At 45.0% G+C, this 17,031-nt stretch overlaps 1 protein-coding gene across 1 annotated transcript in view; it reads left to right on the forward strand.

Annotated features, from left to right (window-relative positions):
- The first annotated feature begins 7,456 nt into the window (after positions 1-7,456).
- The window catches only part of LOC137299889 (ORM1-like protein 3), a 50,177-nt gene continuing 40,602 nt past the window's right edge, over positions 7,457-17,031 (forward strand). The window contains exon 1 of the mRNA XM_067968867.1: positions 7,457-7,537. The gene's annotated coding sequence lies outside the window, so the exon portion shown is untranslated. The remainder of the gene's footprint in view (positions 7,538-17,031) is intronic.

The following is a 17,031-nucleotide window of genomic DNA, read 5'->3' on the forward strand; positions in this document are numbered from 1 at the left end:
CAATATTTTCATACTTGTTCTTTCAGTACAACTTCATTTTTGCCCATTTTATTTTTCTGAGGAGGATTGCTTGTCTTTATGCTGCTTCCCTCAGCTTTCGGAAAATGGAGTACTCCGGATCCCAGGCTTTTCCAATGCTTAGGATGAATATGAATCCAAAATGAGCTGATTAAGCTGCATCAGGTCCAAGATGGTTTATTTATTTTTTGCTCCAGTTTTCTCCCCTCCCTCCCATCTCCACTCCTGAAGGTGTTGATCCCTTTCTAGGGTACGGGTTCATGGGTTCCAGGCACCTACCAGTACCCTGACCAAATGGTCATCATTGTGTGAGCCTTAGCAGAGCACACTCTTAAGATGTGGGGGGCATCACAGTCCAGCCAATCTTATCTTCATCCAATGTCTACACATGTGTATTTCCAGCAGAAGTCACTGGGACAGGAACTCTCCCTTCCCTAGACCCCAAATTTTCATTTTACGTGTCTGGTATAGCAATAATCTAAGACTGGGATTGTGTATAATACAAACATAACCTGAATTTAACCTTTCTTGGGCTGCGAGGTCTATTTGCGCCAGACAGCAGGAAATTGGTGTTAACGGGCTCTTCAATGAGGTGACATCTCTTGCAAGGCTTTTTCCTGCAAAGGTTGACAGTTAATCAAGAAGGTGTATAGTTAGAGTGTGAATAATGGAGATTCCCCTGTAGCTGGTTTCTTAAGTGAGTTCAGTAAAATTACACAGTGTAACAGTATTTCAGGTTTAGTATGAGCATTTAGAGATGTTTCTTTATGTGTCAATGCGTCAATTAAGCAACAACCAGTTGGTCTAGAATGGAGAAGCCAGTCTGCACAATGGTCGTTATAAGTTAGCAATGAAGTTTTGGTTGGAGTACACATGTGTGAACATTGGATGGCATTTGTAAGCTGCTATGTGTACTATTTTAAAAAAAAGCTGGAAATCTGAAATAAAAACAGAAAATGCTGGAAATACACAGCAGCCCCATCAATATCTGAAAAGACGGATTAGTATTTCGGGTGCTGATCGACCATCATGGGATGGATGAAGGGTCTATGTTCAAAACATTAGCCCATCTTTTCTCTCTTTGGATTCTGACATATTTCCAGCGTTTTCTGTTTTTATTTATTATACTGTTTTGTACTGACGGTTGATTAGTGAGATGGAGCATCTACAAATGTCTCCTCCCTTTATAGGGAGCCATGATGTGGAGATGCCGGTGATGGACTGGGGTTGACAATTGTAAACAATTTTACAACACCAAGTTATAGTCCAGCAATTTTATTTTAAATTCACAAGCTTTCGGAGGCTTCCTCCTTCCTCAGGTGAACGTTTGTTGGAAATGAAATCCTCGAAATGAAATCGCATTTATAATTCACAGAACAATGCTTGGTGATTACAGACAGTTTTTTCAACTGCCCGTTGCCAAGGCAATCAGTGTGCAGACAGACAGGTGTTACCTGCAAGGTCTCCGAATATACAAATCACCAATAAAAAAAAACAACAAAAAAAAAAGATAGAGAGGTAGAAACATAGAAAAGACAGCAACTGACCCGTTATATTAAAAACAGATAACATTTGTTCGCTGGTGGGGTAACGTGTAGCGTGACATGAACCCAAGATCCCGGTTGAGGCCGTCCTCATGGGTGCGGAACTTGGCTATCAATTTCTGCTCGACGATTTTGCGTTGTCGTGTGTCTCGAAGGCTGCCTTGGAGTACGCTTACCCGAAGGTCGGTGGCTGAATGTCCTTGACTGCTGAAGTGTTCCCCGACTGGGAGGGAACCCTCCTGTCTGGCGATTGTTGCGCGGTGTCCGTTCATCCGTTGTCGCAGCGTCTGCATGGTCTCGCCAATGTACCATGCTCTGGGGCATCCTTTCCTGCAACGTATGAGGTAGACAACGTTGGCCGAGTCACAGGAGTATGAACCATGCACCTGGTGGGTGGTGTCCTCTCGTGTGATGGTGGTATCTGTGTCGATGATCTGGCATGTCTTGCAGAGGTTACCGTGGCAGGGTTGCTGTGGCCCGTCGGAACCTGACAGTTCCGACGGGCCACAGCAAAAAATCGCATAGACCTCCTCAGGAGACTAACACGGGACGCAACCAACAGAGTACCCTTTGTCATCCAGTACTTCCCCGGAGCGGAGAAACTACGCCATGTTCTCCGCAGCCTTCAACATGTCATCAATGACGACGAACACCTCGCTATGGCCATCCCCACACCTCCACTACTCGCCTTTAAACAGCCACCCAACCTCAAACAGACCATCGTTCGCAGCAAATTACCTAGCTTTCAAGAGAACAGCGTCCACGACACCACACAACCCTGCCACGGTAACCTCTGCAAGACATGCCAGATCATCGACACAGATACCACCATCACACGAGAGGACACCACCCACCAGGTGCATGGTTCATACTCCTGTGACTCGGCCAACGTTGTCTACCTCATACGTTGCAGGAAAGGATGCCCCAGAGCATGGTACATTGGCGAGACCATGCAGACGCTGCGACAACGGATGAACGGACACCGCGCAACAATCTCCAGACAGGAGGGTTCCCTCCCAGTCGGGGAACACTTCAGCAGTCAAGGACATTCAGCCACCGACCTTCGGGTAAGCGTATTCCAAGGCGGCCTTCGAGACACACGACAACGCAAAATCGTCGAGCAGAAATTGATAGCCAAGTTCCGCACCCATGAGGACGGCCTCAACCGGGATCTTGGGTTCATGTCACGCTACACGTTACCCCACCAGCGAACAAATGTTATCTGTTTTTAATATAACGGGTCAGTTGCTGTCTTTTCTATGTTTCAACCTCTCTATCTCTGTTTTTTTTTTGTTTGTTGTTTTTTTTTGGTGATTTGTATATTCGGAGACCTTGCAGGTAACACCTGTCTGTCTGCACACTGATTGCCTTGGCAACGGGCAGTTGAAAAAACTGTCTGTAATCACCAAGCATTGTTCTGTGAATTATAAATGCGATTTCATTTCGAGGATTTCATTTCCAACAAACGTTCACCTGAGGAAGGAGGAAGCCTCCGAAAGCTTGTGAATTTAAAATAAAATTGCTGGACTATAACTTGGTGTTGTAAAATTGTTTACAATTTATAGGGAGGGAACAGATGGTCAGCACAAACTGAGATCCCCTTAAAAAATAAACATTATTAATATTAATATAAAACAAGTTAGATAACGCTGCAGCATCTAATGTTTCCAACCATGACAAAATGATATTACACTTTCTGTAGCCCATGGGAAATACAATACAACATTTCCACAGGCTGGCAATGGTGTAATATTTCACCAAGGTGGCCCAATTTTTCATAAACTCAAGAACTGCAAATAGGGAACTACGTAGCAGCATCAGGAAATGTAGCATCTCAATATCATTCTGGTGTCTATTTTCTGAAAGTGTTTGCATTTAATAATACAGACAAGACATCAGGAGTGAAATCATGGAAACTTGTGACGATGCATTTAACAGCCACATAAATCAAAATAAGTCCTTTTTTTATACCAACACTGAAGATTCTCTTTTGCAATGACATACTTAACAGCTCTGCAAAAATCAGAACTGTCGACAATGTGGAAATGTCATGAGTGAGATACATGATTAGAAGGAGTGAGACTGTTTGTACATCCATTGAACGTATGGAATGGCGTTGCTCTACTCTGCGAAACCATATATATACTGGAGTATTCACAACCGAGGCCTTTGAGCCAGAAGCTGCATTTTGTTAAAATTTCTGCATGGGATCATTTGCAAATAATATTGACAAACTATCAGGGATCCTGGTGCTGTCTCTGGGAAGGAAAATGCTTTTATTAGCATATAGCAAGATAAATAACATGCTATCAATTCAACAAGCAGAGAAATCTAATGACCCTGCCAACCCTCTCGGATCTGCTCATGGTGTCCCTCGGAGCTGGGAACCTATCATGTATACAAACTAAATTATTACATTAAGGTACCTGTTATGTTTTTAGCTATTTACCTCATATATTTTCCTTATGTTCAGTGCCAGAGACCAATCACATAACAAGCCCTCAAGCTCTACAAACTGGAGTCTATCTTTGCCTGCCCAATATCTAGGTAATTGTAATGAGCCCAGGGGTTGAACAGAAACCCTTATCACTACACTTTGGCTTGATAGATATGCCACACGATCTTGACTTTGGAAAGCAGTAGAATAAAAATTCTATTATATCACGGCTTAGGCTTAGCATAGCTTAGGCTTTTTAGGCAATCTGATTTTTGCAGATAATGAAGCAGTCCGTGCCTGCATGCAGCAAGACCTGGACAGCATTCAGCCTTGGGCTGATAAATGGCAAGTAACATTCACGCCACACAAGTGCCAGGCAATGATCATCTCCAACAAGAGAGAGTCTAACCACCTCCCTTTGACATTCAATGGCACTACCATCGCCGAATCCCCCACCATCAACATCCTGGGGGTCACCATTGACCAGGAACTTAAATGGACCAGCCACATAAATACTGTGGCTACAACAGCAGGTCAGAGGCTGGGTATTCTGCAGCGAGTGACTCACCTCCTGACTCCCCAAAGCCTTTCCACCATCTACAAGGCACAAGTCAGGAGTGTGATGGAATACTCTCCACTTGCCTGGATGAGTGCAGCTCCAACAACACTCAAGAAGCTCGACACCATCCAGGTCAAAGCAGCCCACTTGATTGGCACTCCATCCACCACCCTAAACATTCACTCCCTTCACCACCAGCGCACAGTGGCTGCAGTGTGTACCATCCACAGGATGCACTGCAGCAACTCGCCAAGGCTTCTTCGACAGCACCTCCCAAACCCGCGACCTCTACCACCTTGAAGGACAAGTGCAGCAGGCACATGGGAACAACACCACCTGTATGTTCCCCTCCAAGTCACACACCATCCTGACTTGGAAATATATCGCCAATCCTTCATCGTCACTGGGTCAAAATCCTGGAACTCCCTGCCTAACAGTTCTGTGGACTGCACACTGACTGCAGTGGTTGAAGATGGCCTCATCACCACCTTCTCAAGGGCAATTAGGGATGGGCAATAAATGCTGGCCTTGCCAGCGATGTCCACATCCCATGAATGAATAAAAAAAGGCTATAAACTATTGACTGAATCTATTAACATTAAATAGATAAGAAAATAGTAGCAAGGATAATTAGTAGATTTAAAGTAACAATGAATATAAAATCAGACCTAAATCAGATCTCTGAACACAACTTTACGCAAGAGTTTTGCTGACTAATCCTCCACGGAATCTCCTGTCTCTCTCTTTCATGGCTTCAGAACCACTGACTGTAAGCAAGTCAGCCTGAGATATACTTTCAAAATCCTTTGAAGATACAGCCAAAGGAAATTAAAAATATATCTCTCAAACTCAAATAGAGTTGCCAGTCAAACCATAAAACCATGGATACACGAAGGATAATGCAGACAGGTAAACGGGGTTCCAAACCAAAGTATTAACATAATTGGTTTGGACAAAGGCATTAATTGAACTATTTGTAAATTTGCAATTGAAATAAAAATGTGCATGGGGTAAGTAATTTTCACCAAATTAATAGAATGCAGACTGATTTAGATAAGTTGGGGATACTGTGTGGCAGATGCCCTTCAACGTGGACAAGTATAATATGCTTTAGGATGGGGAACTCCAGGCATGTTTACACTATGCATATATATCTGTTAAAGACCTGGAGTAACAGTTGAAAATTCATTAAAAGTACATAAGCAGAGGGAAGTCAAATAAGGTTTTAGGCTATATTGAAAGGACTGTTGAGTATATAAAGAGCAATACAAGGCTTTGGCATGTTCATGCTTGGCGTATTGGTCCCCAGATATGGTGAAAGATATTGAGGCTCTGGAGAACGTGCAGAGGATGATACCTGGCCTTATGGCTCTTAATTATTAGGATAGGCCCTTAGAGTTAGGGCTATTTACTTTAAAGAAACACAAACCTAGAGGAGTTGGTCCGAGGAACAGCGGTGTAGGGAGGTGAGGAGCACACAAGATCAGGAGCAGTAGCAGGAACCTGTGGAGCCGGTCCAACCCAGTCCAGTAAAGGACAATGGAGGAGTTTTGAAAGATTAAGGAGTCTTGACTCAGTTGTGATGCCCAACCACGATTGAATAGCTTGCTGAGACTTACTCTCTCGGCTCACAGATGAAGAATGACTCCAAGTACACTCGGAGTACTGTGCACAGTTCTGGTCTCCATATTATAGAAAGGATATAGAGGCATTGGAGAGGATGCCGCAAAGATTCACAGGGATAATACCAGAACTGAGAGGATATACTTATCAGAAAGGCTGTACAGGCTGAGGCTCTTTTCTCTAGAAAAGAGAAGGCTGAGGGGTGACCTGATAGAGTTCTTTGAGATAATGAAAGGGTTTTATAGGATAGACCTAGAGAAAATATTTTCTTTTTTTTTATTCGTTCACGGGATGTGGGCGTCGCTGGCGAGGCCAGCATTTATTGCCCATCCCTAATTGCCCTTGAGAAGGAGGTGGTGAGCCGCCTTCTTGAACTGCTGCAGTCCGTGTGGTGACGGTTCTCCCACAGTGCTGTTAGGAAGGGAGTTCCAGGATTTTGACCCAGCGATGATGAAGGAACGGCGATATATTTCCAAGTCGGGATGGTGTGTGACTTGGAGGGGAACGTGCAGGTGGTGTTGTTCCCATGTGCCTGCTGCTCTTGTCCTTCTAGGTGGTAGAGGTCGCGAGTTTAGTCCAAAACTAGAGGTCATAAATATAAAATCGTGACTAATAAATCCAATAGGGAATTCAGGAGAAACTTCTTTACCCAGAGAGTGGTAAGACTGTGGAACGCACAATCACAAGAAGTAGTTGAGGCAAATAGCATAGATGCATTTAAGGGCAAGCTAGACAAGTACATGAGAGAGACAGGAATAGAGGGGTATGCTGATAGAGTTAGATGAAGTAGGGAGGGAGGAGGCTCGTGTGGAGTATAAACACCCAGCATGGACAAGTTGGGCCGAAGGGCCTGTTTCTGTGCTGTAGTTTTGATGCAAGGTATTGAAGGCCAGCAGCAGTAGCAGCACCTGTGGAACTGCACCCCTGCGAGAAAAAAAAAAGTGAGTAGCTTCAGGAGAGGAAATTCGAAGGACATTTCCGCTTTTTGCAATAACTGAGTGTAAAACAAAAGTTGGGGGTGGGGGGATGGAGAGAAATAAAATCCTCGCTTGCCTTGGCAACCTCCCACCACAAGGGAGCAGTGCGCGAAGCGGCTGATGGGTTTAATTGGATGTCGTCATCGCGCGCTGACGTCACAGAGGGGGCGCGGGTGACGTCAGGAGAATGGGGGCGGGGCAGGAGAGGAGAGCCACAGAGACGCAGGGAGAGGGTGCGAGAGCCGGACTCGGCTTCAACAGAAAACAAGTAGAGAAGGGGAGGGGGGGGAAGAGAGAGAGAGAGAGAGAGAGAACTGACCGGAGCCAACGCCCGGTATCAGGGGCGTCCCGTGTCAACACGTTTATAGCCCATCTCCAGGTAAGGGACGCAACGACCTCAGCGCCGCGGTTGCCAGGAGCAAGTTGTCAATTAAGCTAACAGGCCCTGGGGGAGGGGGAGGGGGAGGGGGAGGGGGCACTGACTGACTGACTGACTGACTGACACTGGGAGCTCGCACCGACACGGAGCTTCAGAGAACGGTTCTGCCGCAGAGGGCTCGATTGTTTGAGGAGAGGGGAGGGGAGGGGGGGGGGAGGAACCAAATCTGCGTGAGGAGGAATTTTAAGGATGGGCAGATGAGCTTCATTCTTTTCCCCTTTGCCAAAAAAAAAAGCACCAGTACCTCCAGTCTTTGCAGAGAATATAGAGCACCGTGAGGTTATATATAGTTATGACTTTGCATCATCTTTGTTACTAAAATAGGTAGGTCACCATTGTGAAGCTTTATTGGTTTTCTTTTAAAATTGCTAATTTTGCGTGAGAGGGTGTTGCAGGTTGCTTATCTAATCAGCCCTCAGGTCCATCCTTAAAGTTGCATTGCACTGGAAATGACAGCCTGTCACTGAAACTTCTCAGTAAGCAACTGGATTGCAGATAAATGAAGAATTCTGGTTCAGTCCCAAAATAACTTCTTTCTGCCAACAGAAAAAAAACATTGCGTTCTCAGTGCATGAGTGGAAAGAAAATAGTGCTTACGCTTGCCAAGTGTTAGATGGTTGAGCCTTTATCTCTGGCCATGACGTTGAGAATCCAGTGAATCTTATTAATGGGAAGGCCACTGTTTCATATCTCCTGGCTGAATTGTTGAGAACTACTGCAGACATGAAAAATAGTCCGAGTGTTCTTATTACTGAATTTTGAGAAATTTGAATTATGTGGAAGAGAAAGATTTATTAAAAGTAAGATGTTTTCATGCAGACATATGGTGGACTCTGATCTGTAGCTTATGGTAGCTCAGAGATTTGCCTTTTCTGCCTTGCACTTGAGCTTCTAAGGTTTATAGCTTGGATGGTGACATTTCTTGTTTGGTCCAGAATGTTATGGTGAACTGAGCTGGTATCAGTGAATCAATATCAGACTGTAGAGTAAACATTTAAAATTTTTTTTAAAAATACTGCCATTACTGCTGAAGAGAGGTTGAGAGACAAATGACCTTTCTCATTTGTATAAATCTTTTGACTGGTGAGCTTACAATGCATTTTTTTCACTTCCCACCTCTCCTGAAGGTGATGATTTGCGTTGGGGTATGTTTCCACAGATGCTGTCTGACATTACATCCAGGTGTCATTCTTAATGTGTGATCAGGTATTGTTGGCAGGACATTTGATTATGAAAAACATTGCAGCTAAGCCTGATCCTTTCCTCACAAGTTCATTTTGCAACAAGGGCCACTGGATAAAGATCAAGATTGAGAACCTTAGCAGATTGTTCTGTGTTTATCCCAGGAAAGAGCAATTGTAGTGCCCCAACTGCTGCCCAGCCTCAGCACAAACCATGAATTTAACCTGCCAGAAACTGTGGCTATGTGGATGTTGGGTCAGGACAGGCTTAAGCTTGACAATGATGAATATCCTGATGGTTGAATAGCCTATTGACATAGACTGGGCTCAATTATAAAGAATGGCTCTTGGATGATGTGTCAGCCAGCTGCTGGCAGCTGTAGAACTGTATCTTCACTTAGTTATCTATTGACATTTTTGGCCTTACCATCTTCTCTGACCTTAAATAGGACTCTCAAATCTCCTCTATTTTTAAAGCTCCCTCCAAGAGCTGATTGCAACTATTAATTCAGTATTGCCAAGTGAAGTCTGTACAAGTCTTGAATACTGCTCCAGTATCTGGGAGGATCTTCTAGTAACTCTCTTGCACTCCTGGATAGGATACATTAAAAAAATTGTCAAGTGATAGGCAATGTCTCTAACTTACTTCCAGCCTTTCTGTTGCAATCATATCAGTAGCTTGATTATCCTGGTATGGTCCATTCTTCTCAGATCTCTCTGCTGTTGTTTCTCCTCCTTGCATCCCAATTGTACAGTCTCATACTCCAATTCATTATTTCTAAGACCTTGAAATGTGGAATTCCATATCCCCATCCTGTACTCCTCTAGCCTTCAGGCTTTAAAACCCAGGTTTGACATCAGCTAATTGCTACTTTCTGATTTCCCTCTTCCCGTTTACTCTCTCCAACCTTGGTCCTTGCCGTGTGTGTGTGTGTTTTATATATAGTAAATTAAGAGTCAGGGAAGAGGAGGGGGAGGAGGGGCGTGGAAGAAAGCTTATAGTTTTGAGCTACCCTGATGCACCGTGTGGTATTTTGATGAGCCTTTGGGTTGCTGCAGTTGGCCTCTGCCTCTCCTAGGGAGGGGGAGAAAAAAACAACTCATTTATTTAGTACAACTCGCATAGAAGAACATTCCAAAACACTTTACAAGGAAAGAGGTGGAAACTGAGCAAGAAGTAAAGGAATTTTATGGTCAGAGAGAGGTTTAAAATGGTCTGAGTCCCCTCCAATAATCCCTCTAGGAAATGGATGAATGTTAGTATCACATGAGGACTGGATCAGGCTTGTCAATAATGCTTCCTCTGATTGAGTAAACTTGCTGATTTGCCCTATCCAGACTCTCATGTGAATGGTGACTTGTGTGTGGCACCAGAGGGGTGTCAAAACCTGTGGAACCATACCCCAGAAGAGTGACTACCTTGAGGTAGTCACTCTCTCTTTCCCACTCCTCCCTCTTCCCCCCCCCCCCCCCCCCCCCCGAAAAAATAAAGCCTGTTTTTGTTACTGTTTCAGCTAGTCTGGCTTGGCAGTGTGGCCACATACAAACACCACTGTTGTACAGGGTACACTTACACTACTGGCTGCAAATGCTGAAATGTGCTGTCATTAGAAAGAAACAGGATATTACCTTTTCCATTATAACTGTAAAACGTGCTCCAAAATTGGATTAACACAGGATTTTACAGGTATTAGTTATAAGTGAAATTTTTCATTTGACCACATTTCAGTGTAAAATCTATACATCAAGAAGCCCTGCAGTTTGTTTATACATTGAAATGGGTATATTTTTTCTGCTATATGTTCCATTTTATGTTTTCCGGTCCTTTATATTTTTTTACAGTGGGACTGTGCTACAGTTCATGTTTTTTTGTTATTGAGTACCTCGTGAAGCACAAAGGCCTGTAAGTGCAGGACAATACTAAGGTTGTAAAGAGTAGGAGAGATGATGAGATAAATCAAGAAGTGACTAGGTGATGCAAGCTCGGGTTTTAAAAGCCTCTGCATTTTTAGGAAGAAGGGAAGATTGAGGGAAGTAAAAGAGTTCCACAGTTTTGAGGTCCTGAGAACTTTTTTTTTGGAACATATGCTTGTAGGTCCCTTTTTTTTCTTTTAAGTCTGGATTGTGCTTGTGTGGACACTTTCTCATTGAAAATGGGATTGCACACTCAGCAAATTTGCCTATTAGTCTGGTCAGAATGCCTCTTCCACTCCCAGCAATATGTTTCTATTTGCTTTGTATCAGATAATGAATTGGCACAAAGACTAGACAGGGGAAAAATAATCTGAAAGTAAAATAATTGACAATGCTGGGAATCAGAATCTATGGTGCATTGCTATGCTTGTTGTATCTAACCCACAATGACCTCTGAGTCAGTTTCTTTGATCACTGTTCAGACTTGCTGAACTTGTTTTGAGAGCTTTTGTGCCAAAATGAAACCTCATAGTGATTGGAGCTTCAATCATGCCCTTCATGTTGGTCACACTTGAATTCTCCAATACTGTCCCAGCCCAGGCATTGCTTTTGGACAGCAATAATAGATGACTGTTCCCCACTGTACCAGGGACTTTAGGATTATGGATGGATTAAAGGATTTATCCTTCAGGTCAACTTATGTGTCATTAATTTCTTAGTGCAGTACTGAAAGCTATTTGTGGGGGATGCTATTTCAGTGCTGACGATACCCAGCTCTACCTTACCACCACCTCTCTTGACCCCTCCACTGTCTCTGATCTGTCACACTGTTTGTCCGACTGGCTGAGCAGAAATTTACTCCAACTCAATATTGGGAACACTGAAGCTATTGTCTTCGGTCCCCTCCACAAACTCTGTTCCCTAGCCACCGACTCCACCCCTCTCTGGCCACTGTCTGAGGCTGAACCAGACCATTCACAACCTTGGCGTCCTATTTGACCCTGAGATGAACTTCCGACCACACATCTGCTCCATTACCAAGACCGCCTACTTCCACCTCCGTAACGTTGCCTGTCTCCGCCCCTGACTCAGCTCATCTGCTGAAACCCTCTTCCATGCCTTTGTTATCTCTAGACTTGACTATTCCAACGCTCTTCTTGCTGGCCTCCTATCTTCCACCCTCCATTGACTTGAGCTCATCCAAAACTCTACTACATGTATCCTAACTCGCACCAAGTCCCATTCACCCATCACCCCTGTGCTCGCTGACCTACATTGGCTCCCGGTCCGGCAACGCCTCGATTTTAAAATTCTCATCATTTGTTTTCAAATCCCTCTCCGGCCTCGCCCTTCCCTATCTATGTGACCTCCTCCAACTCTACAACCCTTCAAGATCTCTGCGCTCCTCCAAATCTCGATTCCTCTGCATCCCCGATTTTCATCGCTCCACGTGCCTTCAGCTGCCTGGGTCCTAAGCTCTGGAATGACCTCCCTAAACTCCTCCGCCTCTCTACCTCGCTCTCCTCCTTTAAGACGCTCCTTAAAACCTACCTCTTTGACCAAGCTTTTGGTCATCGGTCCTGATATCTCCTTATGTGGCTCGGTGTCAAATTTTGTTTGATAACGCTCCTGTGAAGCGCCTTGGGACGTTAGAGGCGCCATATAAATGCAAGTTGTTGTCGTGTTCTGTAATCTCTTGTCATTTTTTTTCGCAGCTGTTCTTAAGCTGATTGGTATATGCTGCGGACTTGTTGGCAGCTATTATGGTTGATCTCTAGTAGTCAACTAGGACACATTTTGTGGGGTCAAATAAACCTTCTGTCCACCACAAAGTATTCCAGCAAAGGGCCTACTGGAAAAAAATGACCTTGCCAGCCTATGTATCAATGTCAAGTAAGACTGCACTTTCCGGAGAAGAGTGCAGTTACAGTACAAGGCTGTCACAATAAATAAATGATCTTTTAAAGGAATTTAATTTTATTAAATATAAACATTTATACTGTTGTTTATTTTATGCTGATACTTTAAATATCAAACTGTTATTTATGAGAAGATATAGTTTCAATAATGTTGTAGTTGGAGCTCACAGGTCCAGAATAAACTGCAGTATGTGATACAGCATTGGCACTCATAGGAACAGGAGTAGGCCATTCAGCCCCTCGTGCCTGCTCCGTCATTTGATAAGATCATGGCTGATCTGTGATCTAACTCCATATACCTGCCTTTGGCCCATATCCCTTAATACCTTTGGTTGCCAAAGAGCTATCTATCTCCGATTTAAATTTAGCGCTCGAACCCCCATAAGTAGAATTATTAAAATCTAGTCATTCTAGAGTGACTTTGAAACTGAACTTACGTTTCCCTCACGTGTGGCATAAGCACGGTGTTCCACTGTCCCTATTCTATATGCTGTTTTTAGTCAGCAGAGTAAGGGACCATCCATCATGTTGATCTTTTTCATAGAAATAATCTTTGCTTTCCCACGTCAGAAAGCAGTACTGCTAAGATTGATTTATACAATAATATATTGTATCTCTGAATAATTCTGTGAAAGTATGGCCAGTTAGGTTGTGCACTAAGGGACTGTTCAAAATATTACCAATTTTCTTCCTTCCTATTCTGCCATCTCTTCAACCCCCCCCCAACCCACGCTTTCCTGGAGCCAGTTACCCTTCAGCATGTTGCCTAGAGGCCATTGTTCATCCGTGAGCCTAAAGGTGGGTACTAAGTGGCTATTCGAACACAGAGTATCGGAGTTGAGACCGACCTTGTCCTTACCTGATGCCCACACGCACACTTCCAGCAGGGCATCATTTGATTACGGTGCAGACTGGGAACCCTGGCTGATTTTTTTTTCTTCTTCTTCCTAACTAAGGGGCTGCAACTAATATCGCCTAACTTGGGACAGACTTGGGGAAGGGTCAAACCTGGGACTTTACTGATCTCTAACTCAGTGCCTTGATCAGCTAAGCACTTTTTTAAATGCTGTAACTCCCTGTCCCCTCTAAGGTAATGGTTGCCAAACTTTTATGTTTGGAACCCTTGCAAATATTGACTCAAGACCCCCTGTAAATACTGACACAACCCTGTGGACTCTCTGCAAATATTGATTCAATACCAGAGTTTCCCCTTTTAACTTCAGGTTCCAAGCACCTCTATTTGGAAACTAATACTCTTGACAGCTAAAGGGAATACATGCATGAGTACATATGTACTGGAGCTGGACAAAAGGAAACGTAATATATGAATAAAACAGGATAAAAGATTTAAACGGCTTCCCTTGTATGCATCTTAAAATGTTGACATTTGTGAGTGGTCCTTAAAAGTTAAAGTCCTAATGTGTGTTATAGCAGTACCTGTAATTTTATTGGGCCCGATATTAGGAGGGAGGCGGGTTGGCAGCGGGGGGTCCACGGGGCACGTGGGTAACCCGCCCAGTGAAATCGGGGTGCTCCGTACGCAATCGCAGCTTGATTGAAGGTATTTACCTTGGCTTCCGGGTTTTGCGCTGGTAAGCTGCGCAGCGGGCGGACTGTGCATGCGCAGCATAGGCTGTCAGCTGGAGGAGCCCTATTTAAAGAGGCAGTCCTCTACTGACTGACTGCTGCAGAAAACAGGCAAAATTACAGCATGGAGCAGCCCAGAGGGAAGGCTGCTCCCAGGTTTAATGATGCCTCACTCCAGGTCTTATTGGATGGGGTGAGGAGGAGGAGGAGGACAGAGATCTTCTCCCAGGCGGGCGGGAGGAAGTGGCCTGCCTCTGCCACCAAGAAGGCCTGGCTTGAGGTGGCAGAGGAGGTCACCAGCACCACCAACATATCGTGCACCTGCATACAGTGCAGGAGGCGCTTCAATGACTTAAGTAGGTCAGCCGAAGTGAGTACACTTACTCATTCCCCTACACTCCGTCTGCCACATCACCGCCCCCACCCCAAGTCTCCTCCTGCACTGCCAACACTACTCTATCACATCACTCCTCACACCCACTCAAAGCTCATCCTCATCTTACCTGCACTTACTCACCTCGCCAGTACTCATCCCACCACTACCACTCAGCCCAATCCTCATACAATCTCATGGCTCTATCTCATACTCACCCTCTCGTGCATCTCTTTCACAGTCAGCCTCACTCAACCTGCCACTACCTGTGCTGCAGCCACAGGGCATGCGTCACATATGTGCAGTAGGAAGCACAAGGCAAACGTGTTGTGAGCATGAAGGGGATGCACAAGGGTGTTTGAGGGTTTGTCATGGTTTTTACTTGTATTTGATTTCTGATCAACTCACATTACATATTATATTGTCACCACTACTGCCACGTCTTTGCGAATCTTGTCTGGTTTGTGCAATAATGCCCTTTCCTGAGGATCACTATGAAGACCCACAACTGATGTCACCCATTGTGTCACTACAGAGTGGGTGTAGGTGTATTTGCAGGGCTCTTTTGTGCAGGCGACTGAGAGACGTCGGCGATGTCCCCGGTGGCACCCTGGAAGGATGCGAAGGAGAAGTTGTTAGCGACAGGTAAGAAGATGGTGCTCGGGCCAGCCGAGAGCAGCTCGGCATGAAGGAGGCTGCAGATGTCCACAACTACATGTCGAGTGACTCTGAGCCTTCATGTGCACTGCTGCTCAGTGAGGTCCAGGAAGCTGAGCCTCGGTCTGTGGACCTGTGGCGAGGGTAGTGCCCTCTGCGACGCATCTCTCTCTGCGGTTGCCCTCCCTCCTGCTGTGCAGGTGGATGTGTCACAGCAGTGTGTTGTGGAGCTCCACGTGTCAGAAGTGGACAGCGTGGCCGGCGAGGCTGGTGATGCTGTTCGTCCGAGGAGGTTATGACTGCAGCTACGACAGCCCCCATTCGGAAGATGTACGTTTGAGGGGGTCTGCAAGGTAGGTAAATGTGTCTGCACACCGGGGTAAGTGTGCAAGTTGGTGAATTTTATTGTTAGGAGGAGGGTGGTGGAGGCCAAACTTTGTCCAAGGTGACAGAGTGGCCTCCTGCAATGAGTGAGGGTCTCCCCCCACCTGTCAAATGGACCTTTGCAGCTGCCACAGGCTGATGGCTGCAACATGTCTATTTCAACTGGGAGTGTTTTCCCCCAGTACGGGAAACAGACCCAGTTGACTTGAAAAATCCCACCCCTCCTAAAATATCAGGTCTGTAAACTACCTGAAGTACCTAGTTAATTACTTTAAGTGGCATCAAGCCGGCGGGAGTCCCACATGCGGGGGCTGCGCACGGGGGGGAACCCGGAAGTGGGTGGGTTGGAGCCGGGCTCCGGACCCGCCCCGGGAATCCCCGATTTTTGGAGCCCCCCGCCACGAACGCACCTGCTCGGGGGTGTGAAAATCAAGCCCATTGTGTTTTAGATTGCCTAACACAACTTGAATAATAGCCGCTTGGATGAGGTGTGGAACTAACTGTACCTGAATAAGGGAGTTAAACCCTTCAGGATGGAATGGTGGAAAGTTGGAGAAACCCAGTGGTAGGTGGGCAAGAAAACCTTGCATTATGTTATTGTATGAAATCCTGAGCAATGATCAGTTGTCAGTGGTTGGATATTGATCACCTTAAAGGAGGGAAGAGCAGAGTAGTGGTTTACAAGCAAGGAAGTTGTGATGAACTTTTATAAAACACTGGTTCAGCCACAATTGGAGTATTGTGTCCAACTCTGCGCGCCACACTTTAGAAAGGATGTGAAGTGCCGTAGAGAGGGTGCAGAAAAGATTTACTAAAATGATTCCAGGGATGAAGGACTTCAGTTACATGAATAGACAGGGAAGCTGGGGTTGTTTTCCTTAGAGCAGAGAAGGTTGAGAGGAGATTTGATAGAGGAGTTCAAAATCATGAAGGATCTAGACAGAGTAGATAGAGAGAAACTGTTCCCATTGGCAGAAGAGTTAAGAACCAGAGGACAAAGATTTAAAGTGATTGGCAAAAGAACCAAGGGCGACATGAGGAAAAACATTTTTACACAGCGAGTGATTATGATCTGAAATGCACTGCCTGAGGGGGGGCAGGCTCATTCGTGGCTTTCAAAAGGGAATTGGACAAGTACTTGAAGGGAAAAAATTTGCATGGCTGTGGGGAAGGGCAGGGGAGTGGGACTGGGACTAACTGGATTGCTCTTGCAGAGAGCCAGCACAAGCTCAATGGACCGAATGGTCTCCTTCTGTGGTGTAACCATTTTATAATTCGGACATAGTACTGCACAAAGAAAATTTGACATATTCAGAGGCAAAAGGTTTCATTACTTCCCCTTTTGAATGTTTAGGTATTACAGTTTCTTAAACTGTATCCATAGCATTTTATAAATTTTTTGGAGAAAAAAGATCTGGT

The sequence above is a fragment of the Heptranchias perlo genome, chromosome 30 (assembly GCF_035084215.1).
Source record: "Heptranchias perlo isolate sHepPer1 chromosome 30, sHepPer1.hap1, whole genome shotgun sequence".
Taxonomy (NCBI): domain Eukaryota; kingdom Metazoa; phylum Chordata; class Chondrichthyes; order Hexanchiformes; family Hexanchidae; genus Heptranchias; species Heptranchias perlo.